The following is a 21,475-nucleotide window of genomic DNA, read 5'->3' as shown; positions in this document are numbered from 1 at the left end:
GAATACTTTACAGACCGAAGAGTTTGTGACAAATCAAAACACAGTGCGACGGAGACCAGCTCAGCTAAATACAGAGCCATTAGCTGAATGGATAATGTACTTTAATGGATATAAAATTATGCATGTATCATATTAAAAAATAAACAGATGTACTAACATGCATACATATATTGAGTAAAATTATTTTATTTCGTTTTCTTATGCAGCAAAAACTTTCTTATACTGTATGTTAATCAAGGCATATAAACCACTAATTAAAATCTGTGTGAATAAGACCGTAAAGTTCTCCGCAGACAGCAATATACCAAACAGGGATAGCAACATACTAAACAGGGATAGCAACATACTAAACAGGAAGGTATTAGAAAAGAACACATACAATCAAAACAATGCAAGTTTTTGAATGGGAAACACATATATTTGATTTTACAAAACATATTTATTAATTGTATTTTGCCAACTGCTCTCCTTTAATACAGAAAGAATTATTTTCAGTGGGATATGCAGCAGTCTCTTCTGTCCAGTTGCTTTGACAGAGCCAAGGTCAAAAGAAATGCTATCTTGCAGTGAATATAAACATTAAACAATGTATTAGACGCCTATTCATGTCCTCCATTAATCCCAAATACACAGATGACAATGACGGGGTAACTAGATGGCATATAAAAGCAGACCAATGTGTTACTTTGTGCAATCTTGTGTGGCAACACAATTGCAACCATGGACAGAATCATTGAAAACAGTCATTTATTTCCTGTATTTGCTCACTTCTCTAGATGGAATCCAAATATATGAAACAGCTTCTTGTAGTAACTTCTACAGATTGATCAGGAGATGCTATAGCAGCCCATTGTACACTTATCAGGGATTTATGCAATAAGCTTCTGATGTCATAAAGCAAAGATCATGTGACATGCACAGCTAACCCCTGACAGGTCCTTAAAGTGATCTTGTCACTTACACACAGTGACTGTCATTTCTAAAGCACTAAACAGTCAGGGTGCAATGCAAAATCAGCTGTGGGCCCACCATGAGCCTCATTTATGCACCTGTGCCTAGAATTTGACCAAATCACATTTTTTTGAGCAAGATGCTGGCATTTGCAGAAGAGAAGAAGTGTGCACAAGACGATAAGAGAAATTAGGAGTGAGGGCGCTCATTGCAAAGAGAGGGAGAGAGAGAGAGACATTATTATTTTAATTCACAAGTACGACTACCACAAAACCACCCCCAGTATAATCACTTAACAACATTGAAACATAATATATAATTTTCCTCTCACAAACCATCTACTGCAGCAATATATTTGTCCCAGAGGACAGATTCATGACAATGACTGAAATGCAGAATAATAGCTTGAAAATGTATAATAACTAGTGTGAAAATATATCTGAAATAAGGTGGAAACATTTGGTCATATCCACGTCTTGTACAAAAATCAGAAAATATAATGTTACCACCTGCCTCAACACCAACATTTAGGTATGCTGCAGAACTATAATAAATTGATCACATTTCATTTTATCCACAGATTATTAGCTACAGTAAGACCATCAAGATGGTGATAGTGAACAAGATGTGGATTTTATCTATAAATATAAAAATAAATATCTGCTAAAACAAAAAATACACAGATGATATATTATAGATGTTGCAGTTATCAGTAGCCACAAAAGTTCCAACCACACCAGAATGGACTGTTAAGTAATTCCACGTGTACTCTGGACACTTTAGATTACACAACATAATTTAGTACATCTAGAAAGTGTATACCAAGAAAAGACAAGCAATGTTTAGGACCAGTGACATCAGACCGGGACATCACACTGGAAGCAGTACATTATTTTAGGCAGCGGCCAGAGACACATTTACAGCCAGCTGTTTCCTTGCACTAGGGCTGCAGTTATCAGCTGAGATCTGGAAATAAGTGATCTCTAAGGGCCTAATGAATAGGACACCACGTGACATTCACATTACATACATGTATGATTAATATGATCTTCCCGGTATTTCCGCAACTTGCTTACCCTGCCAGCTCCCTCAGCCGCCGCTGGTGACACAGTGAGTCCCGCAGTCACCTCGCTGTTTCCATGGTAAATTCCGCCAATGTCACCGAAATGTGCTGCCCACTGTGACGTGCCCCGGAAGGCTGAATGGCGAGAACACGTTACCTGGAGGAGAGACCCTCTGCTGGCGAGTGTCGGTATTACATAAATGCATGCTAGTAACTGTACTCTGCAGAAACTAATATGTTACAAACTACTCACATTTTTTAAAATATTGTCCACCTTCAGAGAACCTTCATGTTAGGGAATTTAGACTGTAATCTCCAATGGGGCAGGGACTGATGTGAATGAGTACTCTGTACAGCGCGGCGGAATCAGTGGCGCTATATAAATAAATGGTGATGATGATGATTTATTGGTTTGTATGTTTCTTTGGGCAACTTTTACTACATTTCTTTATTTTTATTATTGTATAATGTATTTTTCACAGAGCCCTTTAGATTAGCCAGGTAATGTTATTTCCCATTCTCAAGCCTTAATTTTTTTTCGGAATTTCTCTGGTACCAATATTTTTTATGTTTTGCACTTTTCTTGCATGCCCCTGCAGATACTCAAGTGGTCATGTTGCTTAGAGATAGATAAGTAGGTAATGCTCTCTGAAACACCTGCAGAGACCTGCAGCTGCCTGTAGCTCATAGCAATTCAGGAGCAAAAGAAAGTGAGGCTGTTGAAAGAAAATATTTGATCAAAAAAAGGGGGTTGAATTTATTCCTTGAGGCTAAAAGTGGTCTTGTCATCAGGAATGAAAGGAACTATACATCTAAAATGCAAGATGCTTTCTGTATACAAGGCAATATATATTATAGCTTGAAAAAGATATACAAAATTAATATAGTGGATGCATTTGGTCATATTCGCAATATTGAGCAAAAATTGATCAGTAATTATAATATTAGCACATTACCACCAGCCTCAAAACCAACATTTTTGTTCACTGCAGAACTATACTTTCAAAATTGACAAAATCCAGAACTTATGATAATTGTGATGATTACTCCATTATTTATATAGCAAACATATTATTATCTTTTATTTATAAGGTGTCACAAAGGGTCCACAGCGCCGTACATGACATATACAGAAAGCAGTGATTCATAACACATTAGATGATACATGAAGAACAAAATACAAAGACCAGACATACTGAATAAACAAATATACATATAGCATGGTAATGCAGGTCAAATTATTCACGGGACAGTGAGTGAGAGCAATGTTACCAGCATGAAGTAGGCCTGACCTTAAGAAAACGGCTAGGGAAGCAGGCCAAGAGATACAGAGGGTGATGGAATACTAGAAGGAGAACACAAGGAGGGCCCTGCTTGTGAGACCTTACATTCTAAAGCAGAGACCGGGAACCCCTGGCACGCATGCCAGAGATGGCACGCAGCGCTGTGATGTCCGGCTAGGGAAGCAGGCCAAGAGGTACAGAGGGTGATGGAATAGTAGAAGGAGAACACAAGGAGGGCCCTGCTTGTGAGACCTTACATTATAAAGCAGGGACCGGCAACTCCTGGCACACATGCCAGAGATGGCACGCAGTGCTCTGTTGTCTGGCACACAGGAGTGTATTTCACTAAAGCTGAATATTGTTGAAATGGAACTGCTGCGCAGATGCACAGCAGTTCCTCCCAGGACCCATTGTGGAACTAAAGACTTGTGTGTTGACAAGAGGTGAGTCGCACACACAGCTGACTAATGTAGCATAATGTTAATTGGGGACACTTATGTATGGCATAATGTGAACTGGGGCCCTTATGTGTGGCACAATGTGAATTGGGGGCAATACTGTGGGACAATATGAACTGGGGCACTACTGTGGCATAATACAAATTGAGGGCATTACTGTGTGGCATAATATGAATTGGTGATACTACTGTGTGGCATAATATGAATTGGTGATACTACTGTGTGGCATAATGTGAATTGAGGGTACTAATATGTGGCATATGATGATTTGGGGGCACAACTATGTGACATAATAGGAATTGGTGGCACAACTATATGGCATAATATGACCTCGGGGCTGTACTATGTGGCATGGTATGAATTGTGGACACAACTATGAAGCTTAATAGGAATTGGGGTCTCTAGTATGTGGCATGATATGAATTATGGGCACCACTATGAACTATAACATGAACTGGGGGCTCTACTATGGGGCATGATATGAATTGAAGTGAAGCTTAATATGAATTGGGGGCTCTAATATGTGGCTTGATCTCATGCTACATTTTAGAGCCCCCAAATCATATTATGCCACATACTAGAGCCCCCAAATCATATGAATTGGGGGCTCTAGAATGTAGCATGATATGAATTGTGGGCACCACTATGAAGTATAATATGACCTGGGGGCTCTACTATCTGGTAGGGTGATGGGTTAATTTTTTTCATTCATATAGGTGAACACATGTTTATTTAATACTTTCAATTCCCACAGAGAGGAATATAACTGTTGCCAGGGTGGGAGGCACAGAGCTGAGGTAACCCTGTACAACATGCTGTATGACAAGAAGAGCCTGTAGACTTACATCTATTACTGTTGGCCCCTGGCTGGGCCAACAGTAGCAGAACGCTGTCTCGGCCCCCTAGCAACTTGCTCCCAGACAGGACTCTGCATTGTAGCAGCAAAGTGTCCAGCTCACCCACTAGTATACCAAGGAGCCATGGCACCTGGAACAGACATCTCCCTCTCTTCTGCTTGATTATGAGGATCAGTGTTCAAAGGGAAAGTTTAGAAGTGGGCAGGGACAGAAATAGCCCTTTCTATCAAATGGGCATGATATTAATTTAATGTCGGGGATTGGGGGGGGTGTACATATACAAATTCATAGGGAATGCTTTTAATATTGGGGCTGGTTGAGGAGTCTATTGTTTTATCAGTTCTCTGTTTTGCAGAGAGTGGATAAAATTATTTTCAAACAGTACACCAACGAAGAAGGGGGAGGATTGGGAACTTAAAGTGGCCCTGAAGAAAATGATTTGGTCCCGTCCACATGAGGCCACTTCAACTGTAAGTGGGGCCAACACAAAAGTAGGCGGGATTTAGAACTACTGGAATTTGGTTGTAGTAACATTTAGAAAAATCTAGATGTGGTGACTTGAAGCACAGAGGGTCATCTCTAAAGCAATGCAGGGCAAAAGCTGCCACTCCTGTGCTATAAAATGACATGAATCCTTTTGCATTATCTGCTACTAGTTTGTGCCTCTGTGCTCCAACTTGTTTAGTTGTCTACTAACACATATTTCCAAAATTCCCTTCATAGAAACACATCTGACATTGTTTAATAAGTTTAACTATTACATGAAACATGTTAACACAATCGTATTTGATCAGTCTGCCAGAGCAGCATATGAGCACCTCACCGCACAGTTGTATCTTCCCCTGACGTCATGAGATGCAAACTACCAGTTAAATCCCTCTCTATATATAATATATAAATATGTTTACTGTGTGCTTCATAAATGCATTCAAAATAATCATTATAATAAATGGCTGTCCAGGTGTGATCACCACAAAGGTGAATTAGCATCTGCAAGAAAACACTTCTTTTGTAACAAATATTTTTGAGTCCTAAATGTGCCTAGTGATTGGGGGTGGTTTGAATTAATAACATTTCAGGGAGAGTTGGCAGACAATGGCATAAGTGAAGGGGAAACCTATTCCAAGGGTCTGCTGTAATATAGTAAGTGCAAAGAAGGCAGGATTAATGATATTGTCAGTGCAATGGGGGCTGGCCATATATATTCCATAAAGTGATCTGAGAATAGGACCAGTGCAGGGTGGAAGGTAGGCAATGGAATCAATGCAAGAAGCACTAAATTATCACCAGAGCTGGAATAAGGCTCTGGGGTGCCCAGGGCGCTTAAGAGAGGAGGGTTATCATTTTAGACAAATACACTAGCAATACTGTGTGCACTACTGTTAAGTACACGCAGCTCTGCCTTCATGAGCAGTACAGTGGGAAGTAGGACATACCTACTAACTGTTCTTGTTGTCGGACCAAATCCTGACTAAGTCGCCCAAATTCGGGACTTCTCCACCAGATTCAGGACAGTTGGTAGACTGTCCTGCTCTCTCCTACCTGTTCTTGTCACTTTCACCACCTGTGGCTGCTGGTGTTTTAGCTGAGTTGCTGCTTGTCTGGATCCTGGAATGCTGGAAGCCCTATTTAGAAAAAAAATAATAGGTACATGAAATTTAGAAAACGCCAACCAGCCCTGGCATTAAATCAATAGCTCCCACATTCAATAATTAGGCCTTCCTTCAGCACCAAGATTAAAATAATAATAATACTGACATTTGATAAATAGATCTATTTCCCTCCAACCAATCCCAGCAAAAAATTAATAACATTTATGCTTAATATTACCATTTCCCGCAACCATCCCCAGCAGTAAATAATTCATATTCGCACTTAGGGTTATATTTACCTATAGCAACCAATCAGATTCTAGCTGTCATTTTGTAGAATGTACTAAATAAATGATAGCTAGAATTTGATTGGTTCATATAGGCAACATCTCCACTTTTTTCAAACCTGCAGTTTAGTAAATATACCCGTTAGTGTGTGTGTGTGTGAAGGGGGGGATTATACCAGGTACCCACCCCTGCTCCTTGATCAGCTGCTCATAATTTTATTGCAAAAGTCTTGCTAGGTTCTATGACCAATCCGCACCTGCCTGAAGACACCATCAGTAGCACCAGGTAGACAAAGTTACAGAACAGTTCAGAGAGTGGGCAATGGGGAGACCCTGTCAGTTTCATCTGTACTGGGCCTCACAATTTCTGATAGTTTGCATGGAAATTTAGAGGTGACGGTATGAAAAATGTAATGGGAGCGTAAGGGAATGGAATTTGATAGTTCTACATTGAAGGAGAAGTGACAGTATGGCATACCACTGTATACATTCCCACTTCCACCGCTAAAGAGGATGATTAGAAGAAGGGTTAATTGGTGGTGGTGTTTAACTTCTAATCAACCCCTGCAACCTCATAATCCATAAGCAATAATCATTAACCACCCAATCTGCATAATCATTAACCCCTATTGGCATAATAAGCCGTATTAGCACAGTTATTAACCACCTATCAGCATAATCCCCCCTATCATTGTAAACATTAACCCCACCTCCATCACTTATCTTAACATGGGACAGTCACCATATATTCTTATCTTGTGTCCTCCCAATCCTGTCTTGCCCCTTTGCAGGTTCCATTGCTCAGCCTCCATTTAACACAGCTTGCTGGCAACTCTCTGCATTTAGTGAGGGAAAGAAGGTGTGTGAGGCTTTCTTCCATTTCTTAGCCCATCTCTCTCCCACTCTCCAAAAGACAGTACATACCCTGGCAGATTCCACTCCCACGCAGTTACAGTAACTGTGCCAGGGACTTCTGAAACCCATCGGGACTCAGAATGATCTTCCCCTAGGCCAGGCCGAGAACAGGCTATAAGGATTCGCCGTATTGTGTCTGTACAATTGTGTGTGCAGGGGGGCCCATAAGTCATGGAGCCAGCGTGACTCATGGACCTATATGCACTCCACATCCTGCACCCATGGTGGAAAGGCCACTGGGTGTTATGAGTCGCGGCTCTCCGACGTGCCGCTGCAACTCACTTCGGGGTGCCTCGGACGTCCCGGCCGTCACCATGACGACCGGGACGTCACTTCCGCCCCCACGTCCCGGTTGCCTGGGCAACAACCGGGACGCGCTGTCTCGCCTGCCGCAGCGCCCGGCCAGCTGTCCTACAGCCGAAGAAAGTGAACATTTTTGTTCCACTAAGTGCATCTGCAGCTTTTACTCATATGCCCTTACTATATATATATATATATATATATATATATACTGGACATAAATTTGTTTATCATGGTTTTACATACTCTGATTTATGTATTGGGAGGAGTCTCGCTGGCACTCTGCTCCTATTGGTTCCTCTCACTACTTAAGGCAGTGAGGACAGAGTCTCACTGCCAGTTATAGCTCCCAGTGTACCTAGGCTCCCTGTTCCTGTTCCCTGCTCCTTGACTGTTTTGCTAGACCTGATCTCCCGTATATGACCCCTGGCTTGTTTCTGGACCCCGTTGGATTGTCTGTGACCCCTGACCTTGGTTTGTTCTCTGGATACGTTGTCTGCTGCCGGCCCCTGACCCTTGCATGGACCCCACGCTTCTGTCTGCCATATTCCTCCATTCCTGGGTTCACCCTAGCCGGTACACATCTCACGACCCTCTGTTTGTCTGCAGCCAAGTCTGTCCCCACCACTAGGGGCAACAGACCACCAGACTTTCAGAGCAGACTCCGGGTTTTGCTGTACTGGCTAGAGGGGTTCCTAACACTGGGTGACCAAAATATAATATTGAACAATACAGAGCCCATTCATTGGTGGGTAATGTAAAATTCTCTGGTAGTTTAGTGTACACTACAGAGCGTATTCTCTGGCGGTTAATGAACAATACAGTGACCTCAATCTCTGGCAGCTAGTATAGGACACAAAACCCTTTATCTGGTGGCCAATAAGTAATAAAGATCATTTTCTTGGCTTCTATAAATTACAGAGCCCATTCTCTGGTGGTTAGTATGCAATAAATATCTCATCCTCTGGGGGTTACTGGACATTACAGAGCTCATTATCTGCAGGCTAATGTACAATATAGTGACTTCATCGTCTTGTTGCTAGCGGAAAATACAGTAACCATTCTATACTGGAGGTGTACACACCTGCCCTTCTTCCACTTCTTTTAAAGTCTCCCACCACATGCTATTATTGGTTAATATCATGTATCTGTCCTGTGTTGAACACTGTCAGTTAATAGAGTTCAGTACATGACAAAAAAGGGAGCTGCTATAAGCCAATAATCACAGAGGCTGACAGTAACTCCAAAGGATTCTGGATGTGACATGTTCTTTTGCCTTTGAAAATGCATATATTGAAAACTAATGCTGCAAACTATTCTTTCCACAATAATGTATGCAATGTTTACACAGTAATTTTAAGCACAATTTCTCTACCATCTCCTCAAGTACCTACTTGTGTTTTAAAACTGTAACTGTGACAACATATTATCACCCTAATGTCCCTGTTTTGATAGTACAGTCTGTCTCTGTGTACTAACAGGAACAGGATACGTGCCATACAATGCTGCATGAGATTGATATGGACTGTAATAAATAATCCTTAACAGCACACTTTGAAGCGATAGAGGCCTGCAGCCCACCTGTTGCCGGAGCGCTGCATTTCTAAGGACGCTAGGGGCAGCCCTACCCCTAAAAGGAGCAACTAATAATAAACGTCATTGTGTACATAAGCAGGGTGGAGACAATCTCACGGGACTGAGCGGCTCTCCTGTGCAGAGCTGTTGATATCACCCGCAGATTCACATCACCGGTTGCGCCACCCAAGAGCCCGGAAAGTAAAAGGCTGCATTGTGCTACATAATTTGGGAGGCAGACGTGTCTACAAACAATTGTGTATGGTGTTGCACAATTTGTGAAGGCAATTGTGCTTTGTATATATTTGAATAATGTGCTCTTCCTGACAAGTTCTTTAAGAATTCCCAAAAATGCTTTCAATTCCTGGGGCTCAGCTGGAGGACCACACACCTGTTCAGTTTGCAGTAAACATATCAAAATCACACAAGTCTTTGTATGCTTTGACCAGAACCCCTTTCAATTAAATTAACGTATAATGGGGTCTAAACTGAAATACCCAGTACTCTATCACTATAGTGGTAACATAGCATCAATGTAAAGATATGACTTAGAAATCAGTGCTATTTATTGCCATGCAATTTAAGCATTGGAAAAGACCGCTAACCAGATAAAACTAGAATCTTTTATTTTTAAAACATTAAAGAGCATAATGTAATTTAGTGCAATACATTTGTTTTTTTATAATATGAGTGAATGGGGAAGGGAAGGATGTATCAGAATAGCGCATTTAGAGTTCTAAGAAATGCTTGACGATGTGCCTGATGTTACCACAAAGTTGGTAACAATGCTATATTAAATATGGATGGTTTTTGTTTGATCGAAACATATTAAAGTTGGCTGAAAAAAAATAGTAAAAGTCTTGATGAGATCAAAAAGGCATTATGACGTGTTCATTATATATTCTGTTTAATTTAATTTTTTTCACAAGATTTGTTGAATCGTAAAGGAAATGATCATGACAAACATGAGATTGAAAGTATATGTAATTTTACCTATAGAAGGATGAATAGCTATAAGTGGTGGTAAATGGAACTAAATACCAAAAATATAAACTGATATATTGTAGTTACAAGTAACAGTGAGATAAGAGATATTGTGCAGTCTCAGCGTTTGCTGACTTTGGGCTTAAAATGTAGTTTTGGATTAGACAAATACTCCATACAGATCCTTAATGCAGCCAGATGCCTGGTGCAAAACACTGGAAATGTCCAGATCCCCCTCAGACACCAACTTCTCAATAAAATATAGTATTTGGCGTCAATGGAAACAAATTCTGCATATTAAGTCCCACAAATTTCCCCAAATCTGGTGTGACTGTGCCATTAGTTTGGTTAGAGTGTATTTTTTTTTTCTATACAGCAATCAAATTCATTAGAGTTTGTTCTATGTGTATTTCGCTTTTACAAAGGCCAGTTATCTGTGAGCATTACTGCTTATTTTCTTGCACTGTATACACTCAATCTTTGCTTGTTTGGTGTATTCAGCTTGGCTACCATGTGAGATGTCTATTATTCTGGTCACTGGTAACTCTGTTTTGTTCTCGTACATTGTTTTTTTTTAAATATAAATACATTTCTTAAAATGTCACCTTGGATGGAGTTCAGTTAAACATAAATGCAAAATATACCTATTACCTAGGTTCCGGTTATTCATCTGATCCGGTGAGTCCCGGCATTTGCCATGGTAAAGAGAGTCTGTCCTCCCTCCTCGCAGCATGTTGGCAATGGAGACAGCATATAGTCTATGTTTAAACGGGCTGCCTCAGCGGAAGTGGGGAGAGTGTTCTGATATGTGCCATGATCCGTGGACCCTATACTGTACTGTGTATTGAGCAAGTTATGATAACTGAAAACCAGAGCAAGACTTTCCAATTTAAGTATGAAATATAAATAGTATGGAGTTTACATTATACTAGGGATGTGAGAGTCTTTCACAAAAATATGACAGCTTCCAGTAAACAAATGCTGATTTTATTCATGGGTTTATTTAAGGTTAATCAAAATTGGTCTGACATTAATGGAAAAATAAGGCAATACAATTCACCTGAAAAAGACATTTAAAGAGATGAGAGAGGTAACAAAGCTAAAAGTCCCAGATGTAAATTAAATTAAAATATAAAATCTAACCATATGGGGCAGATTCAATTCCCTGAATTGTTTCGAAAACAGCTTGGCTGTGGGACTTTTCAGAAGATCTCCGCTGATTTTATCTCGCGACCCATAGGGAATTGAATCTGCCCCTATATGTATTATTTTATACAGTATATCAACTAATACACATATTATAAAACAGACATCATACGGACATGACTGTGTGCACACAGTAAAAACTACCTATTCCATAACCGATATCTATCTCAAATGGAGATCACATCATAAATATGTATATTGTGAGTTTATATTTCACATAGGTACATTTTGGTGATATAAAAATGGTAGATAAATCCTGAATTATAATATACTTTGTTATTGGTATCATCATAACAACAGCAACAACAATAACAACCATTTATTAAACAATATAAATTTCCCCAACAATTCCCTATCTCACATATTTCAACTCCTGCTAATATAAATAATCATTTATGGAGAATTAAGTGGTTGAATTTTATTTTAGTATTTTAACTTCAAATAATACTATGTAGCATTTAAATATATATATATATATATATATATATATATATATATATATATATATATATATATATATAGTAAACGATGATGATAGCATTTACATTAGTAGCTTTAGGTCATATAGGTTTTGCTAAGAACCAAAACTCCAAGCAATAAAAATATCATATCCGGAGCGATGAACTTTTAATACTTGTAATCTCAACCAACTGCATTGTTATGTTAACATTTATAAACCATTTGTTAATATTTACACTGCAGTTTTATTTACTTTATATTAGGCTGTGGAATGTTATTTTCTGCAGAACTAGTGGAGGAGTAAACTCCACCATTGCAGCATAGTTACGGGTTGGACATACAGCCAAAATAAATATGTTACTTGTGTTTACTTCTACCCAGGCAGCATACTGTACATTTTAAATCAAAGTGCCAACAAGAAAGTATTGTAGTATTTAGTTTCAGAACAAGAACAGTTACAATTGAAATACAACCAGAAAACGCTGCACAGTTTTCTAGAACAAGTTAAAGTGAAATGACAGAAAATCCTACCAAACAACATTCCCAGTCAGAAATTCAGGGTAAAATAAGCCAGAGCCAGATCTGCCCAAAGCACTCATCTACCAAATTATATCCATTTTGGGTAAAACCAAAAATGATCTACTTATTGCTGTTATCTGGATGGCAGGGTTCCTCCCGTGAGACGCCCTTTCTCTGCATTGGTGGAAACCCATGATGAACTAGGGCTTCGACAAAGGTGGACCTAATCTGCATAGCCGGCTTCAGCTGAGCATCATATCTGACTCACTTCCCACCACATTGATTCAGCCCACTTAGGCCATGTTTCACAATTCCAGAGAGAGAACTATTAGCACTGACACTGAGATGTAGCTACATAGGTAGACTACAGGGGTAGAATGACACTACTGGAGGCATGCCTGATATTACACTCCACTACACCCTGCTCCGCAATTCAATCACTGTGTAGGCTCTATTTCATAAGGGGTCAGCACCTGTGCAGAGTAAGGGGATACAAGGTATCAGACCCAAATGTTAAGTAAGGGTGGGGGGGTCAGTATATCATTGTTAAATCTAATTTAAATAGTGGAATTAGCCTTTAAGGATATATTTCATCATCATAAACTTACTTATATTGTCCCTTCTAAAGGGAAAAAACTTACAAGAACAGTAAAAAAAAAGTTATGGTCCCAAAAAAATAAACATTTGCCCACAAGTACAACTAAAGGTATCTGACATCTTGTAGTATTCAGAGTACAAAGACAAAAAATAGGAAATTGTAGCATCATCCTCCCCCTGTATTCTCTTTTGTCCCTTCCATTATGGTTTCTTCCTATAGGATTCATTTATCTGCTTATCTGTCCTATAGTGAACAAACAAAGGTAGGTGAAGCGAAGAATGCATGGAGGAATGCACATGTGGACAGTAATGGATTCTATCAGGAAAGTAAGCAGACCAGTATCAGCTAGAGGGGAAGAAATAAATCATAGCATGTGGTCATTTGCCTTGAAGATTGAAGAGTTAATTATTTTTTTAAATTTGGATTATGGTGTCCTGTTTAACATCATTTTCTGTTGTTGATGGTCCAATGACTAATGGGGTATCTAAGGGCTCTGGCAATTGAAAAATAAATCATAATAAATACATTAAGTGGATCTAAAAACTATACACTACACTGTTATCAACGTTATATGCTACCACCTTATCTTATGGCTTTCGTAAATGGAGGTGGATACCAACTCAAATGCAAACTATATCACCAAAAATAACCTGAAAAGGTAAATTATGTTAAGAAAAATAAACTTGGTTTGCCAGTGATATACAAATGGAGTGCATATGTGTACTAACCCATATCAAGCAATCGGGCATTTGCTTTAAAGATCTATCACTAAAATAAGCAAAGCTAACTGCTGACGGATTGCTGTGGGATGCATTTAGTAAATAAATCACTCTCTTTTCTAACAAACTAGTATCCCAAAAACTTACCAAGTTCACAAGGCGAGGAAATGGACTTTGTTTCAACCATTGTCCTCTCCTCCTCGGGCAGGTTCTTCATCTACTGGCTTTAGTACTTTGCCACTATTTCAATGTTAAAGAGCTCTTATCTAATGGGAGAGGCCACTTTAAACTGGGCATCATTGGTTGGCATTGTTTTCCTAGGATTTAAAAAGATATATATCACAGAGAAGTTAGTAAAACATTGTGCAAATAAAAACAAGTGATTTTCCAGTAATTAAAAGGAATACATTGTAAAAACGACACTTAGGGCTAGATTTACTAAGCTGCGGGTTTGAAAAAGTGGGGATGTTGCCTATAGCAACCAATCAGATTCTAGCTGTCATTTTGTAGAAAGCACTAAATAAATGAAAGGTAGAATCTGATTGGTTGCTATAGGCAACATCCCCACTTTTTCAAACCCGCAGCTTAGTAAATCTAGCCCTTAGTCTTAAACAAATGAAAAAATACTCAATTGTACAAGAGCCAGGTATAGAGGAAATTAAATTCCTCCAAGTTTATTAAAATTAAAAAGTGTGTTAATATATCTTACTTTATTTTTGAAGCTATTTACACTACACAAACTGTCATAAGTTCAACTCAGCATCAGGTGCAATGCATTTGCATATGCACCTAATATTTGGTTCACCCACATTTAATATGCGCTAGACACATCTGCATACATTTGCAAATGCCTCCATAGCGCAAGTACACTTCACTATATAGTTTACTCAAAATGTACTTCTATTCCCTCTTAATGCTGAAACAACCTAGAGACCCCCAAATGAACATTGCTGTGTGACTGGATCATACAAGTTAAGTCTGCACCAGTGGCGGATCCAGGGGGGGGGGGGGGGGCGATCGCCCCCCCCTAGCGGGGGCTTGCTGCCGGCAGCTGCACACTATGGGCAGGTCCGTTCGGCGGTGAAAGGTAGGGACAGTGTGCTGCCCGGATGCTCTGATAAACACAATCAGAGCATCCGGGCAGCACACTGTCCCTACCTGTCACCGCCGAACAGACCTGCCCATAGTGTGCAGCCGCCGGCAGCCTCAGATGTCAAAAAGGGGACGGGGCCTAAATCGCCCCCCCCCCCCCCTAAATCGCCCCGGGTAGACGTATTCTCTAGATCCACCCCTGGTCTGCACAAGTTGGTGTCTAACAAACTGGGATATAAGGCACATTGCTGTACCTGATTGTGCCAAGTTACAAGAGAACCCAAATGAAACCAGATCTACTGAGGACCCCTGCAAGGTCGAACTTTGTAGAGGGGTATGCCTGGACATGGTGTGAAACTAAAGTCTGCCCAGTAACAAAAAAGGTATATAAGACTGTGTAAATGCATTAATTGTTGTTCATATTCTTGTTAGACGAATACCCATACCTGCATGCCTGAATAAAGAAGCTCACATTGGATCTTTGGCTATTGATATTTGACCTCATACTGTTTGGTAAAATCCTAGCTAGAACAGCATGGTTCCATGACACAGATTCAACAGACAGCTCTCTCTCTCTCAAATAAAGATGACAACTCCTAATCGTCAGACCGGAATTGACTGTGGCTGCTATTAAAAAGGTAAGTTTATTGCCTTTTATTCCACTTAGTGTCTTATGAGATTAAGGCCCCTGAATGGAAAAAGAAAGGAGTGTAATTGTGGAGAGACAAGGAAATAACTTTCTCTAGCTCCATGAGAGCCAGTGATTTAATTTGACGGTGCTAGTGTGTGAAATTGTTCCTCTGCGATCTCGTGAACTGGCTGCTTGCGGCGTGCACAGTCATATGACAGACTAGGGAATTTAGTCACCTACTGTCAGTTTCACCCACAGGCCCAGATAGTAGAGCATGCACAGGTCTGGTTGTGTGGTAATAGCGAGTGAGTAGAAAACCCTCTTACTGGACAGACACAGTAACATCGCTCTACTCCGTGCAGATGTAACAAGCCAAGCGTTGATGGAGTGATACTTCTAGCCATAGTTAAGTACAGAAAGTATGGGTTGAGATTTTGCATAAATAGAACAAAAAAGACTGAAGAATATGTTACCTTTCATATGAGTGGCTATTTTGACACACATTTAGGGACAATTACAGACTGTGTTAGGCAGAGATGTTAAAGGGTGGAAACCTTACACTAGTTGGCTTCAGGAAACCCATAGCCTCTTTCCTTCCCCATATGTAACACAATTTATGGTTATGGGAGAGGACCGGAGATCTGATAGATTGTATGATTGCTGCAAAAGATGGAATCCACAAGCAAATTAACTTTTCCTCTAATGTGAATTCTTCCTGTGTGTTAGAAAGAAGAAAAGCTGGCGGGATTGATGCAGAATCTGTCATTAGCAAATATTGTACTCTGTGAAAGAAAATGTAAAGGAAAAAATGTTTTGAGTTGAATTTTTTTATGTGGAACAATGTGTGAGAAATGCATGTATTATTGATTAATAAAAAACATTTTTATTGCAAGTATACATCAATAATTTGTTATTAAAATGTCTCTGGAGTACTAACAATATAAGCTTAAATTAAATATGATCAGTATTTAATTATTTTTTAAATCATGTTGGGACTTGTATCACAACTCTTTGCATCTTAGGGACAATTCATTGTCATTTATGTGGTGGGTTACCTGTGCAAAACATGGTGGTCAGTGGAAAAGTATTCCCTCTGTACATATTAGAGCATATATCATTATAGTCCTAGCAGATTATTCTTCAGGTTAATATGTATGATGATAGGCAACTGTTTGTCATGTGTGATAATGGTGACCATTTGCTTTGTATGAGGATGATGGCTCACAAGAAGGGTTCTGTCCTTGTATATCCCTGTTTTGTTCTTTATAAAGGTTTTGTTTTCCCCACTGTCTGGCAATGCCAAGTATTGTGGCACCCTACTAATAAACCATGATGATAATGATGATGGCCACTTGCTGGATAAGATAATGTCAGTCAGGTGTGTGCTATGTTATATTATCCCGTACATCATCATCATCATTTATTTATATAGCGCCAGCAAGCTCCGTACATGCATGCATCATTTGATATTAACTTTTGTTTTTGCTACTCCCTACTCTCACCGCATTATATAGGAGGCTAAAATGTGACAAAAGGATCATTTATAAAGCCACACTTAAATGATCTTATTTTGGGTGGTCAGGCAGCAGCCAGGACAACATTAATTGTTAGACATGTGCGCTGCCCCTCGTGTTTTCAAAGCCGGTGTCGGTTCTAACTCAACTTCGTCTTTCGGCTTTGCTACCAGTTCTGTCGAACAAATGCAAGAGGTTTTGGATCTGGATTTAATTAAAAATTGTGAAAAATAGTTAAAATAATGTAATTTTGAGCTGTTTTTGCTCCTATATTACTATTTATTGTATTAACATCCATTTAATTTCCAGTTTATTATCTAATGATCCCTTCACAACCGTCCCAGTTTTCACCAATTTTGACCAAAGCCTGCAGTGAGCTGACTTAAGGGAGGATTTTGTAACTTTGCCATCATTACATTTGCTTTCTCGGATTCAATTAAAAAAATAATAAACTGAATACTGTTAATATCTTTTTTTCTTTACACCCAAACCTCCTTCGCATGTTCAGACTTACAATTACTGTAATTGAATAAATAAATAAATAACCACACGGACACCAATGTAAATTTGGCCAAAGGTCACAATTTTCATTTAAACAAAAATGGTGGTGGAGAGAGCAATGTGAGTCAGCTCACAACTAATAATAACAAAACCAAACATATGAAGGTCAGATTGCTATTACACCACTGCTCCTAGGATATAATCCTTCATGATGTTACGGCTTCCTAGTAACTGTCATAAGCTTTTAGAAGTAGCAGGAGAGGTCTTCACCTATAGCAGCTGCCTTTCCCATAGAGTTGGACTCACTCATAGGTACTTGAATGCCCCCAGGACATAACGTGGTAAAAGCTTATGAGCAGGAACCGGTAGCACGGAGATAGGAGAAATGGGGACAAGAGCACGCCCCAAACATCCACTAAAGGGGCAGCAATAATTTAATTACAGCCGTGCACCCTGGCTGCCTGTCACTACTTGCTCATTAATATATTTTCTTTGATATATTTAGTTATTTATTTTATCCTTTTATCTATAGATATTCCTACCAATCCCAGTCCCAGAATGATACGAGGTGCTACCCACCAGCTAAAATACAGACATCAAGCAAGAAGACATAAAGGCAAAAAGCCTGGAAGAAAGCTGCTTTAGTGAAACGCGCAACAGCTGTTTGCCTCTGATTTTGCTTATTTAATATTCTTCAACAGCTACTGTGATTAAGAATTTACAATCTCCACAACAGATCAAAAATACTAGCGTGCCCAAACCCATAGTTTTAGTTTACTAGTAGAAGTCAGCAAATCACTCCCTTCACTTAGGATCTAGAGAGCCGCTAATAGTTAAACAGCGATTTTTCTATTCATCAGGGAGAGTAGAACCGACAGACGTATCCCCTAGAATATTATGTGACTAATAGAGAATGGAGGATCTTCTTCATGTTTAAATCATAATTGGTTAATGCTTCAAATATAGGAAGGCTATAGCTTATCCATTCAGTATCATTATATATATTCTGTCTATATATTTTCTGTCATTAGTGGCACATAAAAATATATTGTGGCTGATTCACATTTAATACAATATATATTCCGATCCAGATTAAGAGAGGGTCTGATCGAGAGATAGAGAGGCACACGCAGCAATTTTATTTCACTTCAATCACTTGTTTTGTACAATATTTAACTGTTTTTAAGTTACAGTATCATTTTAGCATGAATACAATAAAAGTTAAATTTCAATTCACAATAAGGGAAGTTTCATGCAATATTAATAATTATAACATTGGGACTACATATGCACTTTTTAAAGCCAGCATTGTGTCTTCTTGCTTGGAATTTGTAAATCTGCCACCGGTGCATTTGCTTTCTCCAATGCAATTGTAAAAATAATTAACCATACTTTATGGTTCTCTAACTCAATCACATAGTATAAATCATCATCCATCATATCTCCATCTATATATGTGTTATTTGCCAGGTCCAAAATCTGTCCTGTTAATTTCTCAGAATGTGGATCTTCAATTGCATTGTCAATACATCTTTTGGGCAACCAAATCTGCATCAATGTAAGTATTATAGATACTTGCATGTATAGGAAGGACAACTATTGGCCTATCTGAACGGTCTCTTTTACATATTTCTTACACATCACTAACAGGACATATAAATATAATTTATATAAATTTCATATTTATATAGATGGGTCATGGGGACCATCTCCGCTGCAAGTCTTGAGCAGTCTCCTTTACCCTGGGGTTGGACGAAACATACCCCGGGGGAATAATTTCTTCCAAATAAATATACATGAGTCCCCAGGTTTGATTTAGAAGGGCAGCATTATGGCACAGAACATATAAGTAAAACTAGGTATTAACAGTCATGCTCTTGGCAACCAATGAATGCTCTGGCAATGTATTGTGTGCCTAATTTTTGAATTTTTGTAGTATGGGTGCAGGACACCATTATTTCTCAGCATCCTCATTTATTTATATAGCGACAGCAAATTAGATATAATTGAATAGATTGAAAAATAGAAAAGATTAGATTAGAATTTATAGCGTTTTTTTGTGGTGCAACGCTGCGTACTGACCCACACAAACAGCCTTTTTTAAATATACATTTTTTACTGCATGACGTTGCTTCTGATCTAACCCCGCTGCCTACCACATTCAGGAGAGGAGAAAAAAAGGTGTGAAAAGAGAAGTGGAAGACAAGGGGGTAGAAGGTGTGGTGCAATAGGACTCTGGGTTGTGGGGGCATATAGGAAAAAAGGTGAAACAAATGGGATGGGAGGAAAAGTAAGACATGCACACAAAGAGGGAGAGAGAAAGGGACATGCAGATATAATGTAAGATACACACAAACAGTTTGGGCACATGGAGCAGGGGGGACAGAGGCACACATGGACAGAGGCACACATGGGCAATGGGGAAAGAGGCACACATGAGGAGGGGGGACAGAGGCACACATGGAGCAGGGGGGCAGAGGCACACATGGGGAAGGGGAGGCAGAGGCACACATGGAGCAGGGGGGGCAGAGGCACACATGGGGCAAAGAGGACAGATGCACACATGAGGAGGGGGGACAGAGGCACACATAAGGAGGGGGGACAGAGGCACACATAAGGAGGGGGGACAGAGGCACACATGGGGCAGGGGGGACAGAGGCACACATGGGGCAGGGAGGTCAGAGGCACACATGGGGCAGGGGGGGCAGAGGCACACATGGGGCAGGGGGGGGGGCAAAGCCACACATTGGAGGTAAAAATGCAGACAGGAAAAGGCAGGGTTGCAATGCAGGCGGGAGATCTAACTTACTTGGATCAGGCGCCTCTTTTACAGTCCACCATGAAAGAGGCACTGTTCCTTACAAATAATGAGTCTGAAGGGAGGAGAAGAGGGGAAAAAGAGGTAGAAGCAGGCACAGAAGGAGGGGAGGTGTTGCGTTGCGGTACCTATATAAATGACCGCACATGCGCTACAGTCCAATGAAAAGCGCCTGTTCCCCCAGAGAGACCGGCAGCTGAAGCTCAGTGCTCACGAAAACAGCATTTCCCCCCCTTGATGTCTGGATGTGACCTGGGGGTCGGTGTGCCAGTGAAAATGGCTCCGTGTGCCACGTCTGGCACACGTGCCGGAGGTTGCCGACCCCTGGCTTACAACATTCTACAACCGGTACCTCTTTAAATTAGAAGCATAACAGCACAATGCTAGTGGAGCATTTGAAACCGACATCATCCTACACTGCCGGAATGTTCATTCATCTGTACAGTTTCAAATCTTCCTTTGAAGCTGTCAGTATTATGAGGCTGTCGTGCATCACACCTTCGGTTTTATTATGTCAGGCTGTTCCATCTCGCCGTTTGAAACATCGGAATAAGGTACCCAACCCAATTAAATACAAGTTTGTACTGATAAGAAGAATAACTGACAAAAAATATTCCTTTTTTTAATTCATATAAAGGATTTATTTTGCCTGGTAGCTGGTTCCCTTAAAAATACAGATGAGGCCAAGTGAGTTATTCCATTTCTATTAAGCAGTAACATATGCATATTCAATTTTCTCCCTTAAAATATATATACTTTGACCTATATCCATTCACATAATTTTTTATTATAACTGCCAGTCATAAGTTCTTGTTGTTGGAAATCAGCCCTATTTGCTGTCTCTGTATTCCCCTGTGGTTTAGTGGGACAGGAAGTGCGGCACTGACGTGACCAGTCCGCATGACGCTACTGCGCATATGCGACCAGTATAGTCCTCTCCCACGTTTCTTCCATGAGGAGCATGTGAGTAACTCTGCACAATACTCTGGAACAGTGTATATAACTAGAGACACCTATAACTGTACTACACGGCTATATGGTACATCTACTGCATAGGACTGTTCAATACTGGTGTACAAGCACCGCTGTCATTAATCCTCTATGTGTTTAACCTGCACTATCTCTGTGTACCATTAATAAACCGATAGCCTGG

General features: G+C 39.9%; 1 protein-coding gene across 2 annotated transcripts in view; it reads right to left on the bottom strand.

The window, feature by feature from the left end:
* Nucleotides 1-13,947, bottom strand: part of SLC11A2 (solute carrier family 11 member 2) — a 66,650-nt gene extending 52,703 nt beyond the window's left edge. The window contains exon 1 of one of the 2 annotated variants that reach the window (XM_075199322.1): nucleotides 13,914-13,947. The gene's annotated coding sequence lies outside the window, so the exon portion shown is untranslated. Of the gene's footprint in view, nucleotides 1-2,027; nucleotides 2,166-13,913 lie in introns of those variants that run through there. The other variant, XM_075199323.1, reaches the window with a different exon arrangement.
* Between the last annotated feature and the right edge of the window lie 7,528 nt (nucleotides 13,948-21,475).

Source organism: Mixophyes fleayi, chromosome 2, assembly GCF_038048845.1.
Source record: "Mixophyes fleayi isolate aMixFle1 chromosome 2, aMixFle1.hap1, whole genome shotgun sequence".
Classification (NCBI taxonomy): domain Eukaryota; kingdom Metazoa; phylum Chordata; class Amphibia; order Anura; family Limnodynastidae; genus Mixophyes; species Mixophyes fleayi.
This window is presented reverse-complemented; position numbering and strand designations above follow the sequence as displayed.